The sequence below is a fragment of the Pelodiscus sinensis genome, chromosome 4 (genome assembly GCF_052426305.1).
Source record: "Pelodiscus sinensis isolate ZL-2025 chromosome 4, ASM5242630v1, whole genome shotgun sequence".
Classification (NCBI taxonomy): domain Eukaryota; kingdom Metazoa; phylum Chordata; order Testudines; family Trionychidae; genus Pelodiscus; species Pelodiscus sinensis.
In genome coordinates, this window is record NC_143055.1 from 50,968,794 (window position 1) to 50,988,964 (window position 20,171).

The following is a 20,171-nucleotide window of genomic DNA, read 5'->3' on the forward strand; positions in this document are numbered from 1 at the left end:
CTAAATAGAAGAACTAGAGGACACCAAATGAAATTAATGGGTAGCAGGTTTAAAACTAATAAAAGAAAGTTCTTCACACAGCATGTAGTCAACCTGTGGAACTCCTTGCCAGAGGAGGCTGTGAAGGCTAGGACTATAATAGAGTTTAAAGAGAAGCTGGATAAATTCATGGAGGTTAGGTCCATAAAAGGATATTAGCCAGGGGATAAAATGGTGTCCTTGGCGTCTGTTTGTCAGAGGCTGGAGAGGGATGGCAGAGGACAAATCGCTTGATCATTGTCTTCATCCACCGTCTCTGGGGCACCTAGTGTTGGCCAATGTCGGTAGACAGGATACTAGGCTAGATGGACCTTTGGTCTGACCCAGTACGGCTGTTCTTATGTTCTTATGACATCGTGGACCTCGTCCACAACCTCCGCACTCGGCACAGGAAAGTTGCCAGCCTGGCCACCCAGGAGCAGGTGTGCATTAAAATCAAGGTGGTCCACTGAGACTCCCGACCCTGAGCGCTGAGCTTACAATGGCCGTACTGGGTCAGACCAAAGGTCCATCTAGCCCAGTAGCCTGTCTGCCGACAGCGGCCAACCCTAGAGACACTGAAGGGGATGGACGAAAGACAGTGACCAAGCCATTTGTCTCGTGCCATCCCTCTCCAGCCTTCCACAAACTTTGGGCAGGGACACCACTCCTACCCCCTGGCTAATACCCCTCCATGGACCCAACCTCCATCACTGTATCTCACTTCTCTTTAAACTCTGTTCTAGTTCTATCCTTCACAGCCTCCTGCAGCAAGGAGTTCCACAGGTTGACTATTTGCTTTGTGAAGAACAACTTTCTGTTACTAGTTTGAAGCCTGCTACCCATTCCTTTCCTTTGGTGTCCTCTAGTCCTTCTATTATGGGAACTAATGAAGAACTTTTCTTGATGCACCCTCTCCACCCCACTCATGCTTTTATAGACCTCTATCCTATCCCCCCTCAGTCTCCTCTTTTCTAAGATGAGAAGTCCCAGTCTCTTTAGCCTCTCTTCATATGGGACCTGTTCCAAACCTCTGATCATTTTAGTTGCCCTCCCCTCTCCCAGCCTTTTTCTTCCCCTCTTCCACCTCCTTTTCCCAGTCTCCCCCAGTTTTGTTCAGTAAAGAGAGATTCTATTTTTGACCACACATTTTCTTTATTTTGCACATCAGGAAGGGGGGCTAGGGAAGGGTAAGTGGAAGGAGGTGAGGGAGGAATGGGGTACGAGCCCCCGATGGGGAGGACTGGGCTGGCTCTGCGGGCTTCTGGGGGTGGAAGCTCTCCTGCAGCCCCCCAATTGCCCCCTCTCCTGAGATGGCAGCCTGCGGCAAGTGCAGCCGGTCTGATGGCCGAGTGCTGTGATGTGCCCAGTGTAGGCACTCAGGGCACTCCAAGACAGGACTGCTTTGCAAGCCGGGCACCCTTGAGAACTGTCTGTCGGGGGTGGGGATCAGGTCCCTTTAAGCACAGCCCTCGGCTAGCCTGAGGCAGCAGCTCCACGCTCTAAGTCCTCCTCTGATGCCCTGCTGGCACTGCTTCCGGCCATCCTTAACCCCGGTTCAGGGTCCACTTAATGTGGACATGCTAGTTCGAATTAGCAAAACGCTAATTCGAACTAGTTTTTTAGTCTGGATGCGTTAGTTCGAATTAGCGTAGTTCGAATTAGTTCATTCGAACTAAGTTAGTTCGAATTAGCGCTGTAGTATAGACATACCCTTTGAGAATCACTATTTGATTGGACCAACTTCTGTTGGTGAAAGGAAGAAGCTAATGAGCTAACACAGAGTTCTTCAGGTCTGGGAAAGGTGCTCAGAGTTTTGCAGCTAAATACTAGGTGGAACAGATAAGGTGTAAAGATAACAATTCTACCATCATAGGCATGGTTGGTGAGTGAACCCCTGGCTTTGGGAGGTAGCCCCCCAGACCCACCCCTTTGACACCCACCAAAACTCAGGCCCAGCCACCACTGTGGCTCTTTCCTCTGTCCCAGGGTAGTGCCTTCCCAGAGCACCCAGCAGTGTGGCCACAGCCTCTCAAGGCTGCACCTCATGGGCCAACCCCTAGCTGGCTGTTCCCCCTCCCACATGAAATGCCTCTGTCACAGTGGTGCCACCAGCCCCAGCACTTAGCAGCTGGAGCAGCCCCAACACCATAGGGCAGGCAGCATGGTGCAGCCCCCAGCCTGCCTGGCCCAGCTTTTGGCATGGGAACAGCAGGCAGGCAGGAGTGGGGCTGGAAGTGGAGCATGGGCAGAGTCAGGTCAGGTACTTTTGGAAGACAGAGCCTTCCTTTGCCTATGATACCTGCTACCTAGGATCATAGGGTAAAGGATGGCTAATGGCTTAACAGATTTGTGTTGTGAGGCATAAATCCAGCATCTTTAAATCCATGAGGGCTTGTCTTTTATCATTTTTCTGAGTTCACTTGAGAGCATAGTGATTGTCTTGTTTTTACCAACATGGTTATTATTGGATTATTTAGGGTGTTGCATGATGTTCCATAGATCCTGAAAGGTTTGTTTGGGGGGATATTGATCATTGTAGTATGGAGCTGTATCTACAGGACTTGCATTTGGTTCTTTGGCAAGGGCAGGTGGCATTTTTTGAATGGGTGTATCCAGGCCTGTGGGGAACTTGCTTCTAATGATGAGCTCGGAGTGGTTGAGGAATTGTTGGACAGACAGAAAAGAGTGGTTGGGAAAGACATCTGAGCACTCAGTCCTTATCTTCAAAGGAAACACAAACAACATGTACAAGATCAGCCTGCAAGCTTAAATTCATAACTGAAACACTGAGAGGACAAACACTTAAATATCTTTAAAAATCTGTCCGGCTTCCGACTCTGTTACCGATCAAATAAAAGTCCTGTCCTTGATGTAGTGGGACTGGCAGCAGAGTTCTGTGGTAACATTTCTACTTTACTCCCAGGTTGGACTCTAACTTATATTGTGTCAGCTGTATAATCTGATTGACGATGCCAACTCATTGTCACATGCCTACTCCATTACAAAGTATTTGAGTGATTAGCCATAATCCCATGATCATTCAATATGCAAACTATGGCTCTTACAGCTATTAATTATTTTGTGTTTTGGGAAGCTAAGCTGAATGCCTTAGTATTCAAGTGGTTCTGTTCTGGCAGTTAACATAAATCAAAGTAGGAAAGGGAGTTCGTTAGTTTTTGTGGCTGTTGTCATGAGTCTCAACATGATGTGACACAACATTGCATCATCTTGCACTGACAGGATGCAGAAAGAGGAAGAATTTAGGGGCAAGAGAAAAAATGTAACCAAAAGAATCACATATTCCCAAATAGCCCATCACCCAAAGAATGCATATGAGTGACATCTTAGCTTCATCGAAGTCAATAGTACAACTCCATTGGGGAATGATTTTCCTGTCCTGGCATATTTGAGAGTTTAAAAAAAAATCCTGTCCCAAATTAGGATGAAAAGCCCATCTTAAATTTTCATGAAGAAGAAAAGGGAGACAAATTAGTTTGGGTAAATTGAAATATTTCATTTAGAAAATTTCAAAATATTTGAATTCAGCCTTTTGCCTTTTTTTAATGCTTTTGGGGAAAGGGCTCTAATTAGCTGATATTTCTAATCCAAATGTTCTTTTAAACTGACAAAACTATTTTATATCAAAATCAATTCTTTTGATAATTTGGAGACTTTATTTTCAAAAATGTTTCAAGTTGGGAGTTTTGTTCAAATTTTGTTTTTGACGATTCATCATTTTTTACCCCAAAACAAAATGTTTAATCCAAAATTCCCTGCCCAGCTCTAACCAGTGGTAAACTCCCATTAAGCACAGGAGAGCCAGGACTTCACACTGTACATATGTATTATGCAGTTCTGAGAAGGAGCCCCTCAGTAGTGGTCCCCACGTTGATTACTATTAATATCACCATGTACATCACCTGACCAAAAAGGAGAATCTAAGTTGATGTAAAAATAAATGGAATTGGGAACCTGGAAGGTTTAAAAAAATTGAAATATATTTGTTGGAGGATTTAATAACCCAGGGTATGTCTACACATCAAAGTTAATTCGCAATAACAGCTGTTATTTAACTTTAATAGTGTCTACACAGGCAACCGCTATTTTGAATTAAATTTGAAATAGCGGGATGCTTAATTTAAATTTGGTAAACCTCATTCTACGAGGAGTAACAACAAACTCTAATTAGCTAATACGAAATAAGTGCTGCGTGGACACTTATTTCGAAATAGGGGGCCTCCAGCCTTCCCAGGGTGCCCTAGTGGCCACTCCAGCCTCAAGCAGGAACACTCCTCCCCTGCTGTCCCCGGAGCCCTTAAAGGAGTAAACTATGGCAACAGTGCCTGTGCCAGCTCCAAGCCTGCCGGCCCAGAGCCAGCAGTCATTGCCCCTGACCCAATGGCCCCAAAACATGAACCAGCAAACCACTGGCAGCCAGCCCTCCACTGCTCCCCAGGAACAGTCTGCCAGCTCCCAGGAGCCTGCAAAGGCCTGGAGAAGGCAGGCACCTTCTTGGTCCAGGGCAGAGACCAGGGTGGACCTTACTCAGGTTTGGCGGGGGGATGCACCCAACGTCCATGATCTCCACACTAGATGGAGGAATGCGGCTATCTATAGCAGGATAGCTGCCAGCCTGGCCACCAAAGGCCACATGAGATCCCAGGAGCAGGTTCGCATGAAAATCAAGGTGGTCAGGCGAGACCCCCAACCCTGAGCCCTGAGCTTCCCCTCCCACTTCTTCCCATTGCTTCCCCCTTCCCCCTCCCCTCTCCCACCCTCTCTCCTTCCCTCTCCCGGCTCCTTTCACCAGTCTTACCAGAGTTTCATCTCCCTCCCCCTTCCCCGCCAGTTTTGTTAAATAAAGAGAGTCTGTGTTTATGAAAATACGTGTATTTTATTTGACATCAGGAAGCGGGGTTGGCAGGAGGAGTAAGTGGAAGGATGAGGGGGTATGTCTACACTACAGAGCTAATTCGAACTAAGCTAATTCGAACTAACGCATCCAGACTAAAAAACTAGTTCGAATTAGCGTTTTGCTAATTCGAACTAGCATGTCCACATTAAGTGGACCCTGAAGCGGGGTTAAGGTTGGCCAGAAGCAGTGCTGGCAGGGCATCAGATGAGGACTTAGAGCGTGGAGCTGCTGCCTCAGGCTAGCCAAGGGCTGTGCTTAAAGGGACCCAACCCCCACCCCGGACAGACAGTTCTCAGGGGTGCCCCACTTGCAAAGCAGTCCTGGCTTGGAGTGCCCTGAGTGCCCACACTGGGCACATCACAGCACTCGGCCATCAGACCGGCTGCACTTGCCTCAGGCTGCCATCTGGGGAGAGGGGGCAATTGGGGGGCTGCAGGAGAGCTCCCACCCCCAGAAGCCCACAGAGCCAGCCCAGTCCTCCCCATCGGGGGCTCGTGCCCCATTCCTCCCTCACCTCCTTCCACTTACCCTTCCCTAGCCCCTCTTCTTGATGTACAAAATAAAGAAAATGTGTGGTCAAAAATAGAATCTCTCTTTATTGAACAAAACTCGGGGAGACTGGGAAAAGGAGGTGAGAGAGGGGAGGGCAACTAAAATGATCAGAGGTTTGGAACAGGTCCCATATGAAAAGAGGCTAAAGAGACTGGGGCTTTTCAGTTTAGAAAAGAGGAGACTGAGGGGGGATAAGATAGAGGTCTATAAAAGCATGAGTGGGGTGGAGAGGGTGCATCAAGAAAAGTTCTTCATTAGTTCCCATAAAGAAGGACTAGAGGACACCAAAGGAAAGGAATGGGTAGCAGGCTTCAAACTAGTAACAGAAAGTTATTCTTCACAAAGCAAAGAGTCAACCTGTGGAACTCCTTGCTGCAGGAGGCTGTGAAGGATAGAACTAGAACAGAGTTTAAAGAGAAGTGAGATAAAGTGAGGGAGGTTGGGTCCATGGAGCGGTATTAGCCAGGGGGTAGGAGTGGTGTCCCTGCCCAAAGTTTGTGGAAGGCTGGAGAGGGATGGCATGAGACAAATGGCTTGGTCACTGTCTTCGGTCCATCCCCTCCAGGGTCCCTAGGGTTGGCCGCTGTCGGCAGACAGGCTACTGGGCTAGATGGACCTTTGGTTTGACCCAGTACGGCCATTGTAAGCTCAGGGCTCAGGGTCGGGGTTCTCAGTGGACCACCTTGATTTTCATGCACACCTGCTCCTGGGTGGCCAGGCTGGCAGCTCGCCTGCCCTAGCTGGCCACTTTTCTGTGCCTAGTGCGGAGGTCGTGGACGAGGTCCACGATGTCCACACTAGACCGGCGGGTGCCCACCTCTTGTGATCCCGGGCAAGCTCCCAGGAGCCGCCAGCCTGGTCCTGGGAAGAGGGGGAGGACTGGGGGCCATCAGGTGGCTGGCTCGAGCCGTGCCAGGTGCAGGGTCTGCTAGCTGGGTGCTGGCAGGCTTGCACCTGGCACGGGCACCGTAGCCAGCCCGTGCCCCTTTAAGGGATCCGGGGCCGGGAGGGGGGCAGACGAGTTTCCCTGGTGTTGGCCAGAGTGGCCACCAGGGAAAGCTGGGGAGGGCTAGCCTCCCACTAGTTTGAATTAAGGGGCTACACAGCCCTTAATTCGAACTAGTAAGTTCGAACTAGGCTTAGTCCTCGTACAATGAGGTTTACCTAGTTCGAACTAAGCGCTCTGCTAGTTCGAATTAAGTTCGAACTAGCGGAGCGCTAGTGTAGCGCCTATCAAAGTTAATTCGAACTAACATCTTTGTAGTGTAGACATACCCTGAGGGAGGAATGAGGTACAAGCCTCCAGTGGGGCAGACCAGAGAGGCTCTGAGTGCTCCTCAGGGTGGAAGCTCTCCCACAGGGCCTCCTGGATACTGACAGCACCCCAAAGGACCTCCCGGATGGCAGCCTGCAGAAAGTGCAGCCAGGCTCGCATCAACATGTTCATGAGAAGCACCAGAGTGCCCAGGGGCAGCTCTGGCTCTATGTTGCAGAGTGCTGTGGTGTCCCAAGTGAGGGCTACTAGAGTACGCAGAGACACAAATGTTATGCTGTCCCTCAAGTAGGGAAACCTGAGAACCAGCTGCCCCGGGGTATTTGTGTGTGTGTGTGTGTGTGTGTCCCCCTTTAAGCACAAGCCTCAGATAGCCTCAGGCAACAGCCACACAAAGACATTCCTGACCTGATGCCCTACCCCTGACCTGGTTCTGGCCAGCCTTAAATCCGAATCAGTTTCTGCTCAGTGTGGATGTGGTATTTCGAATTAGCAAAACGCTAATTCAAACTGCATTTTGTGTGTAGACGCATTAATTCGAACTAGCTTAATTTGAATTAACTATTTTGAATTAAAATAACTTGAATTAACACTGTAGAGTAGACATGCCCTCATCCTTTTGTTATAGATTGATCATTATGAATTTGCTGCTCACACCTTGTAATCAATACTCACAATTCAAACTGCTTGGCTATTAATTGTTTAGTTGCTAAGCAATATCTAATTTATCTGACTGGAGGAGTGCATATACTTATGAATGTGAATTTAAATTTGATTTCTGTGGATACTTTTAAATTGTAAAGTCACACACACTAGTAATGATTATTTGTGGCAAATAATCTCAAACACCTGAATGAATGTGAAAGTGAACATAAAAGATAAAATAACATTGGCAAAGTAAATTTTATTGTGGACAAATTGGGGGCCCTCACCAAGCACATCATGGGCAAGTGAATGCAAGACTGACTTTACTACTCTATTTCCTGTTTGTACACTCTTACCTTCTTATTCTATGCCCCCTAACGGCGGGTCTAAACATTCACATCTAACACTACAATTTGTAAATTAGTCCAAATAGTGGCAATATATATATTTTGCAGTTTTCCCTACTCCAGTCCAGATTAATTTAGTCAGTATATTACCTCTGAATTTACACTATTGATACTTTGTCTTTGTTTTAATTCACAAAGCCTACAGAAAATATTAAACATTTATTTAAAAAATGTCAATTTGGAAAATACATTTAATCTTATCACACAGCAGTTTCCTAGAAGTAGATATACCAACATTGTGCCTTCACTGTTGTCTTCCTTTCTGAATTTTCATTTCATATTTATCAGGTAAGAAACAGTAGATGTGGTAATATTAAAGCAATCTTCATTTTGCAAGGCCTCAGTGACTTCCACAGATCTCTGCTTTATAAACTGTATCAAATGAATTAGGGATGTGGACAGATATATAACAAATGCTAATGGGGATGATACATATTTCTGAAACATGAATAAGTAGTATTCATCTTGTGTTTAGTAGTGTGTTAAATCACGTGGGAAGCATGTGCTTCATATCTGCCCATCAGTTTTTTCAAAATATACAGACTTAAAGTCTAACCCCTTTCTTGCTTCAGGAAATGGAAATAGAATCTCCCATATGTATTGTTTGTGTTGGTTTTTAACACTGATTCTAATTAATACATTTCTCCTCTTGTCTTCAAAATTCTTCATAAATATGCTCCTTTGTAGTTGCACTGCAGTGGTTAGGAGCAGAGATTCTGTATTTTCTTTTCAATCTAGCCCTTTTTTGAGGGCTTGTCTACACTGTCACGTTTTGTCTCAAGACCACCCTGTTGGCGTCAAAACAGTGAGAGCGTTTACACTGCCATGTGACTTTTGTCAGGAAAAGCATCCAGTTTTGGTAACAAAATCTTCCAGCCCTGTGAGAGACTTTTGTCTTTCCTCCTCCTTTAATGTCGACACAGAGTCAGTGTGGATTCTGCTGTTTGTTTTGTCCAGAGAACTAACTTCTGCCAGTATCCCAGCACAGCGGGTGCGGGGGCCTCTGGTGTCCCCGGGGAGATGGGGAGGAGGGTGTGGAGGTTGAGGTGGGGGGGGGTGGAGATTGAGGAAGAGGGTGAGGAGGTTGAGGAGGGAGAGGTGGGAGGGGGAGAATGAGTGGGAGGAGGAGCGGGAGCTGGGGAGGCAGCAGGTGCGGGAGCGGCACGAGGAAGCACGCTCTGCACCAGGGTCTGCAGATGATCACAGATGGCACAGCCCTGGGCAAGCAGCTCCTGCTAGAACTCCTGTTCTTCCTGCGCCTGCTGCTTCATGATGCGGGTCTGGGCTCGCAGGGCCCCCAGGTGCTGCTCGTGGTACCCCTGCAGTGTTGCGGTGGTCCTATGGAGCCCTCGGGTACGGGAGCATGTCCCGGGCAGGATGGTGCACCCTGCACGTGCAGGTGGTGGGACTGTGGAGAAACAAGAGAAGTGGTCAGTTCTCCCTGGGGACACATTGGGTGAAGCCCAGCCCCCCTTCTGCAAGGTGAGGATGACCGTGCCCTGCACCGTCAGAGCCGTTGTGCTTGCCCAGAGGCCATGTTTGGACTGTCCAGCTATCCCTGGGAGTGGGAAGTGCCCCGAGACTGCACCCATTCCCCGTGCCATGTATAGTGCGGCTGAGGTGGGGGCAGATGTCCCCTGCCTCTGTGTAGAGGAGGTGTGTGAAAGGAGGGCATCCCGCTGTGTCTCGCCCCGGAGTCAGGAGCGTGTCAGGTCTCTTCACACACATGTGTGCCTATCAGGCCACGGCCCCTGGGTGTCACGCAGCTGGAGCCACCTGCCCAAGGGTGGCATGGCACGTGCTCGGACTTGCACAGGTTGCTGCGTTATGTGTGGTAGGCAAGGGCCACGTGTGCGGTCCTTGCTCTCCCCCCCCCCCTCCGGGTAGCCTGCCTTTTCAAAGGTACTGAACACATACATCTGACTTTCCCTTTAATGAGCGGGGGTCCCTGAAACTCAGTCTACTTTTATGTAGGTATCCAATATCGACTTATTTATCTAATTATAGCCAGGAGCAGGTCTTTATGTGTGGCTGCTTGGTATGGCTTTGCCAACTGTGTCCATTGTCCTCAGCCATGAACTTGACCATCCCAAATTCAGTGACACTCTATATTTAACCTGTCTTCACAATACAATTGTCTTCAACTTTCTTGTCCGAGGTGGAAGGAGGAAGAGGCAGGGAGGAACTGCAGCTTTCATGCAGATGTATACTCACTGGAAGCTAAACTATACGTATAGCTAAACTATACGTACATACTAAGGATGTCTTTCCTCATTCAGAAGTTCTTCAGCCAGTATCTCTTATCCCCCTCTCCCATAATCTCATGTATGAGCAATAATATGTTGATCCACAGCTTTTGCTCCATTTGGCCATGCTTAAGGCCAGAATGCACATAAAGCAAACATTGATGACAGGCTTTTCAGTGCTGCACTCACCCTGAGGCTTCTTTTGGAGTAATGGTCTATGACTCTCCAATGACTGCAATCTCGTGATCTTAAATATCCTACTGTAGTCCACTTCTCTCCTATAGCTATGAAACTAGCCTGTAAAATAAACAACAGGGTGTGCCACTCCATGCCATTGTCTGGGCTGATAGTAGAAATAATGAATAGGGCTAGGGAACTTAGGACACTTACAGAAAACTCTTAGTAAAATATCATGACAAACTATTCAAAACCCATTGTAAAAATGGTTGCTTGATAGTCTCAGAGTTCACTGGTACTCCTATGAAATGTAGGCTACGTCTACACTGGCCCCTTCTTCAGAAGCCTGAAAGTAGGAATAAGAGATCCTCCGGAAAAAGGCTTTATTCCGGAGGATCGCACCAGTCTAGACGCTTTTTTCCGGCTTTTCCCCAAGCCGGAAAAAAAGTGGCGGACATGTTTATTTAAATCCCGCGGGGGATATTTAGATCCCCCGTGGATTTCCCTATTCCCAAGTTCAAAATTAGCATGCCCCTTCCGAAGAAGGGGCCAGTGTAGACGTAGTCGTAGTGTGTGGACATTCGAGAACAGTTCTGTTAGAAACAATGTTGCTTTTAAGTGTTGCAAAGAGCAGTAATATAACCAACTCTTTCATGCAACACGTGGTCTGAGAAGTTTTCTCAGAGCATGTACGCTGGGGCTATCTCTATACTGCAAGTTTTTGCTGCAGTAAATATGCTAATGAGGGAGTCACGATGTCATTAGCATATTTTCTGCCAATGTTCTTTGCACAAGGGGGGTAGCCGCTTCTGTTTTGCGCAAAAAAACCCTTTTGCACAAGATCCTTATGCCTCTCCAGGACAGGTTGAGCAAATCTCTGCCCCTTGCTAGGCCACTGCAGATGGTAGAATGGGGGAAACTGTTGCTGGTGGCTGAAGCGTTAACCCCTTCTTCTCTAAAGTTCTAAACAATACTGTTTGGTGATGAGCTGATGAATGTTTGAAAGCAGAGTCTCTCCTCGGGTTTGGAACAGGTGGCAGAACATCCTCCAGAGAATCTCTTGATCTGAGGAGCTATTGCTTACACAACAATGAAAAGTCAGAAGCATTGTTCCCTTGATGAAAGCCTCTCTTTCAGCTCTTCTTCCTGGGCTGATTTTAGCACAGATTGCCTGCCTGATTAGTGCTGGAGGAAATTAATGTCTATTTGTTTTCTCACCTTCCCAGAACAAACAAGCAGCAGAGAGATCTCATGTCTTTTTGTCAAGCTAAAACCTCTTTCTGCAAGTTGTAAACACAGCTATTGTTCTTTTGTTTTAACCTAACCTGTCCCTACCTTGCACTGGGCATGTCAATTTCAGTTCAACCTGTGCTGAGCTTGTAGTGTTGAGAACCAACACAATAGTTTATTTTATTTGTTCAAATTACATCAGATGGATGGTCTTCAGACATTTCAAAGTCAGGCTTGTTCCTTTTAAACTTTACTTTAAAACAAATATCCACCATATTTTTGATCTGTAATCATGTTTTCTCTATAGGTGGAGAATAATGATTAAAATGATTAATACGAATTTTATTTTAAAAGTATCATTAATGTACTTCAGATGTAATTACTGGGTAGTAGGCAACTTTGAAAATTATTTCACTTATTTAGGTACCTAGATAGGAACATAGGAGCCTAACTGTAGGCATCCATTTTTAAACTTCTTGGCCCTAATCCATAGCATTTTGTTATCAATTAATATTTAATATAAAATAATATTCAATTCACATAGAATAATTTAGCAGAATGATTGGGAAGTTGAGAAATGGGAATAACAATAGGTCAGAGTGATAAGAGTTAAACTGTGTTTCTATCATAGAACTGAAGGGCTACATCTAGACTACATCCCTTTTTCGTAAAAGGGATGTAAATTAGACTTATCGCAATTGCTAATGAAGTGGGGATTTAAATCTCCCTCGCTTCATTAGCATAAAAATGGCTGCTGCTTTTTTTCGGCACAGAGCTTTGCCGGAAAAAAGCACCAGTCTAGACGCTGATCTTGCGGAAAATAAAGCCTTTTCCGAAAGATCCCTTCTCCCTTATTTCAAGAGGGATAAAGGATCTTTCAGAAAAGGCTTTATTTCCCACAAGATCAGCGTCTAGACTGGCGCTTTTTCCCGGCAAAGCTCTGTGCCGAAAAAAAGCAGCAGCCATTTTTATGCTAATGAAGCGAGGGAGATTTAAATCCCCGCTTCATTAGCAATTGCGATACGTCTAATTTACATCCCTTTTACGAAAAAGGGATGTAGTCTAGACGTAGCCAAGGTGTTCCTAATAACTGAATGGTGGTGAATTTAGCTCACCTTGAGAGATCACAGATATTTAGTTTAGATATTAGCCGCAGAGGAGTAGCTGTGTTAGTTTGTAACTGAAAAAACTTAAAAAACAACAAATGGTTCTACAGCACCTTAGGGTATGTCTACACTACCCCCCTAGTTCGAACTGGGGGGGGTAATGTAGTCATACGGAGTTGCAAATGAAGCCCGGGATTTGAATTTCCCGGGCTTCATTTGCATGAAGCCGGCCGGCGCCATTTTTAAATGCCAGCTAGTTCGAACCCCGTGCCGCGCGGCTACACGCGGCACGGAGTAGCTAGTTCGGATTAGGCTTCCTAATCCGAACTAGCTATACTCCTCATTCCACTAGCTACTCCTCATTCCACTAGCTACTCCGTGCCGGCATGGGATTCGAACTAGCCGGCACGGGGTTCGAACTAGCCGGCATTTAAAAATGGCGCCGGCCGGCTTCATGCAAATGAAGCCCGGGAAATTCAAATCCCGGGCTTCATTTGCAATTGTGGATGACTATATTACCCCCGCTAGTTTGAACTAGCGGGGTAGTGTAGACATACCCTTAGAGACTAACAAAAATGTAGAAAGTCTTATGAGCTTTCGTGGGCACAAGCCAGCCCTTCAGATGAATGAATCTGAATTTTTTGTTAGTCTCTAAGGTGCTGCAATGAAAACCATTCGTTGTTTTTAAGTTTATTCAGTTGAGATATTAGTTCATCAGGATAAGGAATTATGCTGTGTAGAAGTTATTAGATTGTTCATATAAAGTCTAAATAAAGATTCCAAACCTTTTGGAAGCCTTCAGTTCTTGTGTACTATACTATAAAAAAATCAAAGAAAAACTCCATGAGGAATGTAAAGATACCATTAAATCCTTCCCATGTTAACTCCAGGAGAACCTCTGAAATCCTCATCCCCCATGAATCAACCCCAGAGACTTTCTACATGCTTCCTAAGATACACAAAACAAGGGAACACAGGCAAGCCCTATCGTTCTTGGCTGTAGTACTCTTTACTGAAGAAATGACCAGTTCCTGCAGATTCAGCATCATTAACAATCTCCCTTCCAAACCATGGGAACAGCCAAGAATGGTAGGATGGGTCTCCAGTATGCCAAACTCTTCATGGGTTACCTTAAGGAAGAACTTCAGAACAAATGCACCATGAAGCCAGTGATATTCCTGAGATACATTGATGATATTTTCATCCTGTGGGCAGATAATCTAAATTCCCCTACAAATTTCCACCACAGCTTCAACAACCACTACCCATCCATCAAATTTTCTTTAGAACACTCCTGCACCAGCACTACCATTGTGGGCACCATGATGAGCTTCACCAATAGAACCCAAGAAAAAATTATACACTAGAAACACCCATGTTGTTGTGCCAACCTTCACAGATCCAGTAATCACCTCAAACACACCAAGAAATCTGTTATCAATAGACCAGGGTTTCCCAACCTATGGGTCAGGACCCAGATATGGGTCGCCATTACATTTCTAAAGGGTCGCCAGGTGTCTCTTAAGGAGCCATTCACACATTTTTTTGAATTGCCCTGGGTCACTACGTCTTCCTGAATTGTCAAAATGGGTCCCCATCAGGAAAAGGTTGGGAACCAGTGCTATAGATGGACCCTCAGCTACCACAAATATGCTCTGAGGAAAAAATCTGGGACACGTATCTTAACATACTTAAGACTATCAGGACCCATCAACTCAAAGCAGTAGTAGTCCTTGCCAGAACCATGGTTGCAAAATCTGTAGACATATCTCCACTACTACAATGATCAGTAGCCCCCATTACCTGTTTCAAGATCCAATGTGTGATGGATTGGATCACAGAAGTCCCCTTGGGGTTGTCACACATTGTGCTGATAATGCCACTGCCTTTCTGCCCTCGGGGGTTCCACGCTCCACAGTCCTGCTGAGCCAGAAGCTCTGGTTTCCCCCAGCTAAGGCACAGAATTGAGTTACCCCACCTCCCCTGCAGAGCAACACAGACACTGAACCAATTCAGCTCTAGGAAGGCTCAGCTAGAAGGGCTCAGCATCCAGGAAATCAACCCCCAAAAGTGACCAAAATCCCAAATAAATCTGTCTTCCCTGTGTAAAAGTTTTACACAGAGAAAGCTCATACTTTCCACCCCCTTTATCAATGAAAGACAAATATGCACAGTGGTTGCTTCCTCCCTCCCCCCACTCCCCCACACAGATAACAATTATTTACACTAGGCTCGATAATAAACAAAAAAGTGTTTTTATTAATTATAAAAAGTAGGATTTAAGTGATTGCAAGTGAAAATAGTCTGCTCAAAGTAAGTTTTTGTTTATTTTAATTTACTAAAATAAAATAAACAAAAAAATCCCAGCTAATTCTAAACCCAAAGAAACTTGTTACATGGAAATGCTTAGCCTATCCAGTTGTTCTAAACATCTTTCACAATCTAAGCAGCTTCCTAGCTTTGGCCCAATCCTTCCCTCTGTTCAGTCTTAGATGTTTCTAGCAGGCATCTTAGGTGGTAAATGGTGTTTGGTGACTGCCTCTATTGTTTGGTTCCTCTCTTTGTGTCCAAAACAGGAATTCTTTGTGGTCAGTTCAAATTTTTCTCACCTCCAGTGGAAGAGTAAAAGATCCAAAATGGGTTTCATTATCAGGTGGCCTGGCCACATGTCCTTCTGGGACCAATCACGGTTTGGTGTTACAAGACAAACAAGATTATTCATAGGTTGTTAGTATGAGTACTGAGCCATTATGTTCCCAAAGTCTCCTTAATGGTCCTCATTAGCCCATTGAGAATTCTAAATAGATCCACACTTCACATTTCTCATGTTACATACAAGAATGATACATGCACAAACATAAGACATACAGCTTGAGCAGATTGTAACTTTAAAATTGACATGTTACATGATAAATTTTGAAGAAAGAATCTTTTAGTTATACATATTCATATTCATAAGTCGGTGTTCATTAAGAATGGGGGGATCATGACATAGGCATATCACATGTGATATGCTTTATCCTGCACATTAAATTTCCCAATCACAATTATGTAGGTGAAAACAAATAATCATTATGTTCTTGAATGAACTCACACAGAAAAAAAAAAAGAGAGGGAAAAAAATCATTACAGCTGTGGGTGAATGCTTTTCACAAAATATTCCTTTATACCTGAGCTCTCCTTTCAGTCCCCATTGTCAAAGAAAACCTTCACTACACCAACACAACTCGAGCCTGGACACGTAAACTCATTACTTTGCTAGACACTAAATATCATGGTCTTAAAAATAGACACCTAGGCTATGTCTAGACTGGCATGATTTTCCGCAAATGCTTTTAATGGAAAAGTTTTTCCGTTAAAAGCATTTGCGGAAAAGAGCGTCTAGGTTGGCACGGAAAAGCTTTTGCGGAAAAACTTGCCAGTCTAGACGCAGCCTAGCTAATGTTTTGTCCGATGGCTACAGAGGTGTTAACAGGCCACTTCACCTTGAATGTCCCATAGAACATATGTTAACTAATTATGTTAAATAATATGTTAACAACTTGTGTTTGATTGTGTGTTACTCTGGGTACCTTTTCCAGACCTAATGAATTGCTCTATGTCTCTTTCACCAACAGAAGTTGATCCAATAAAAGATATTGCTTCTCTCACCTTGTCTCTTAAACATCCTGGCTGTGTCTAGACTGCAGGGTTTTTTCGAAAAAAGTTCACCTGCATCTAGACGACAGCCGCGTTCTCTCGAAATTAAATCAAAAGAACACAGCTTTTCTTTCGACGGCGGTACTCCTCATTTCACGAGGAATAATGCCTTTTTTCGAAAGTGCTCTTTTGAAAAAAGGCGCTATGCAATGCAAACTGTGCTTTTTCGAAAGAGAGCATCCAGACTGCCTGGGTGCTCTTTTTCGAAAGTACTGATTATAGTCTAGATGCTCTTTTTCAAAAGAAGCTTTTTCAAAAGTATCTTTCGAAAAAGCCTCTTTCAAAAGAGGCTTGCAGTCTAGACGTAGCCCCTGAGACCAGCATGGCCACAACAACACTGCAAACAATGTAGGGTACTTCTAGAGTGCATTGCTATTTTGAGATATTCGAGGTATCCCAAAATAGCAGCGCCGTGTCTTTAAAAGACACGCCATGTCTTTAAATGCCATGTGCTATTCTGGTGTCCCTGTAACCCTCGTTCCACAGAGGCTAAAGGATTTGTCAGAATAGTGCCTTATTTTGAAATTTGGCGCTTTCTCCATAGCGCCAAATTTCAAAATAAACTCTTTTGACTTAGACTTGGAATAAGCTACGCAATTTGCATAGCACAAATTGCGTAGCTTATTCCGACAGAAAAGGGCTATCTAGACACACCCATAGACTGGTTATGCTTAATGCCATCAGTTTTCAGTTTGAATGGAAATTTTTACATTCAAACTAATTTGAATTTTTTTTAGAGTTAAGACTTTGTGAAGCACCGTATCAAATATTCTATTTACATCAGTATTACATCCATTGTGTTCCCATCAACCACTAATTTGGTGATTCTATCAAAGAAAATCTGTATACATTTGGATGCTCGGCAGTGTACTATATGAATGAAACATTTGCAAGCATTTTATACTAGATATAAAATACACCACTGAGCAGCCGAATAAAATTGGGCTGTCTTCCTGATTTTAAATGTGTAACTTAGAGGAAAAGGGTGATTTGAGGACATATAATACACATACATTAGATTTTAGATCCCAATACTAAATAATATTTTTCTCATCCTGCTTCATGCTTACTATACTGCTATATTATTTGTCTTGTTCTGTAAGCCACAGCCATAAACAAATATATCTGAAAATCTGTATTGTGAAGGTTCAGAAATTGCTTGAAGACATAACTGCTGCTGGAACAATTATTTGCATCCGATTACAGTACATGGATGGTGCATGCATTTAGGGAAGTGCTACTGATTGTTGCTAACTTGTCTATTTGAATTTTGGAGCAATTTCACTCATCTCCCTTTCTTTCTCCTTTTCTCAACAAATATCTTCCTTTGATTAAAAGCATTATTATTTTAATTCAGAAGACTTCTGTGAGAACTGATATATATATATATTTTTTTCCTCGGGAAAGTTTTGTGCACAATTACAGACCACTGAAGTGTGTAGGCAAATGGACACACAGGATGTGAACTGAGTCAATTCATAGTAGTAGGTAAATATCATAGGGTATGTCTACACTACCCTCCTAGTTAGAACTAGGAGGGTAATGTAGGCATACCGCACTTGCAAATGAAGCCCAGGATTTGAATTTCCCGGGCTTCATTTGCATAAGCGGGGAGCCGCCATTTTTAAAACCCCGCTGGTTCGAACCCCGTGCAGCGCGGCTAAACGGGGCACGAACTAGGTAGTTCGAACTAGGCTTCCTAGTTCGAACTACCGTTACTCCTCGTAAAATGAGGAGTAACGGTAGTTCGAACTAGGAAGCCTAGTTCGAACTACCTAGTTTGTGCCCCGTGTAGCAGCGCTGCACGGGGTTCGAACCAGCGGGGTTTTAAAAATGGCGGCTCCCCGCTTATGCAAATGAAGCCCGGGAAATTCAAATCCTGGGCTTCATTTGCAAGTGCGGTATGCCTACATTACCCTCCTAGTTCGAATTAGCGGGGTAGTGTAGACATACCCATAAAGTATAATGTAGCTGATTCCAAATATGGCAGGCAATGCCTAAAGTTAGATAACTGTTGTACTGAGGAGCTTTCATTGCCCCTTCGTGTTTAAATTGGGAGTTCAGTGCCCTTCCAGAGCATGTGTGAGAGACGAGTACAGGCAGTCCCCGGGTTACGTACAAGATAGGGTCTGTAGGTTTGTTCTTAAGTTGAATTTGTATGTAAGTCAGAACTGGTACGTATTGCAGGGGAAACTCTAGCCAAACATTTCTCCAGAGCTCAGTTTTATTCTCCCACACCTCACTTCCCTCACTCCTTTATTCTCAAGCTGAGGTATCTGCTGAGAAAAGCCGCTCCATGTCTCACTGGTCTGCTGGGGGGAAGCAGCTAGTGCGAGGTTGCCTCACCCCGTTTGTAAGTAGGGATCTGATGTAAGTCGGATCCATGTAACCCGGGGACTACCTGTAACTTAATCCTACTCATCTGATGAAGTGGGTTTTACCGATGAAAGCTCATGATCTAATATATTTGTTAGTGTCTAAGGCTACATCTAGACTGCAAGCTTCTTTCAGAAGAAGCTTTTCCAGAAGAGATCTTCTGGAAAAGCTTATTTCAAAAGAGAGCGTCTACACAGCAAAAGCACAATGAAAAAGCGATGTACTTTTTTGAAAGATAGCATCCACATTCATTGGACGCTATCTTGCATTTAAGGCCACCTAGAACCAGTTCAGGCAGGACATTAGGTCAGTAGCTGAGACACATGCTTAAAGGGACCCCCCCTGAACAGCTGTTTCTCTGCTTCTGCTCTCTGAGGGACAACAAGCTTTAGCAGTGCATTCTCTGCTTGCCCAGTGTTTGGACACCACAGCATACTCCTAGCCATGGAGCCGGAGCTGCCTCTGGGCATGCAATGGCCTCACACCAATATGCTGCAGCTTCTGTAGCACTTTGTGCAGACTGTTTTCATGGTCCTGCATGAGATTGAGTCCAAACTCATCAGTGAGACCTCCTGCCTGAATGCGGTGAGACCTCCTGCCTGAATGTCCTTGCAACCACACTCCTCTGTAGAGAGAAGGTTCTGGAGTTTGGACACCAGTTCCAACTAGTGAGACCGGCTGGTTATGGAGCGGTAGGACAACCAGCAGTGGAGATGGTAGATTTCAGGATCCTGACCAAAGGAAGAAAGGAGAGTAGCAAAATACACACCCTGGACTTCAGAAGAGCAGAGTTTGACTCTCTCAGGGTATGTCTACACTACCCCCCTAGTTCGAACTAGCGGGGTAATGTATGCATACCGCACTTGCTAATGAAGCCCGGGATTTGAATTTCCCGGGCTTCATTAGCATAAAGCCGGCTCCGCCATTTTTAAAAGCCGGCTTGTTCGAACCCCGTGCCGCACGGCGACACGCGGCACGGGCTAGATAGATCGGAATGGCTACATAGTTCGAACTATCTGTATGCCTCGTGGAACGAGGTGTACAGATAGATCGGAATGGCTACATAGTTCGAACTATCTAGCCCGTGCCGCATGTAGCCGCGCGGCACGGGGTTTGAACAAGCCGACTTTTAAAAATGGCGGAGCCGGCTTTATGCTAATGAAGCCCGGGAAATTCAAATCCCGGGCTTCATTTGCAAGTGCGGTATGCATACATTACCCCCCTAGTTCGAACTAGGGGGGTAGTGTAGACATACCCTCAGAGAACTGATGGGCAGGATTCCCTGGGATGCTTACATGAAGGGGAAAGGAGTCCAGGAGAGCTGGCAGTATTTTAAAGAAGCCTTATTAAAGGCACAGGAAGAAACCATCCCGATGCGCAGCAAGAAAAGCAAATATGTTAGGCGACCAGATTAGCTTACGGGGACATCTTTGGACTGAGCTTAAACACAAAAAGGAAGCTTACAAGAAGTGGAAACTTGGACGGACGACTAGGGAGGAGTATAAATATATTGCTCGAGAATGC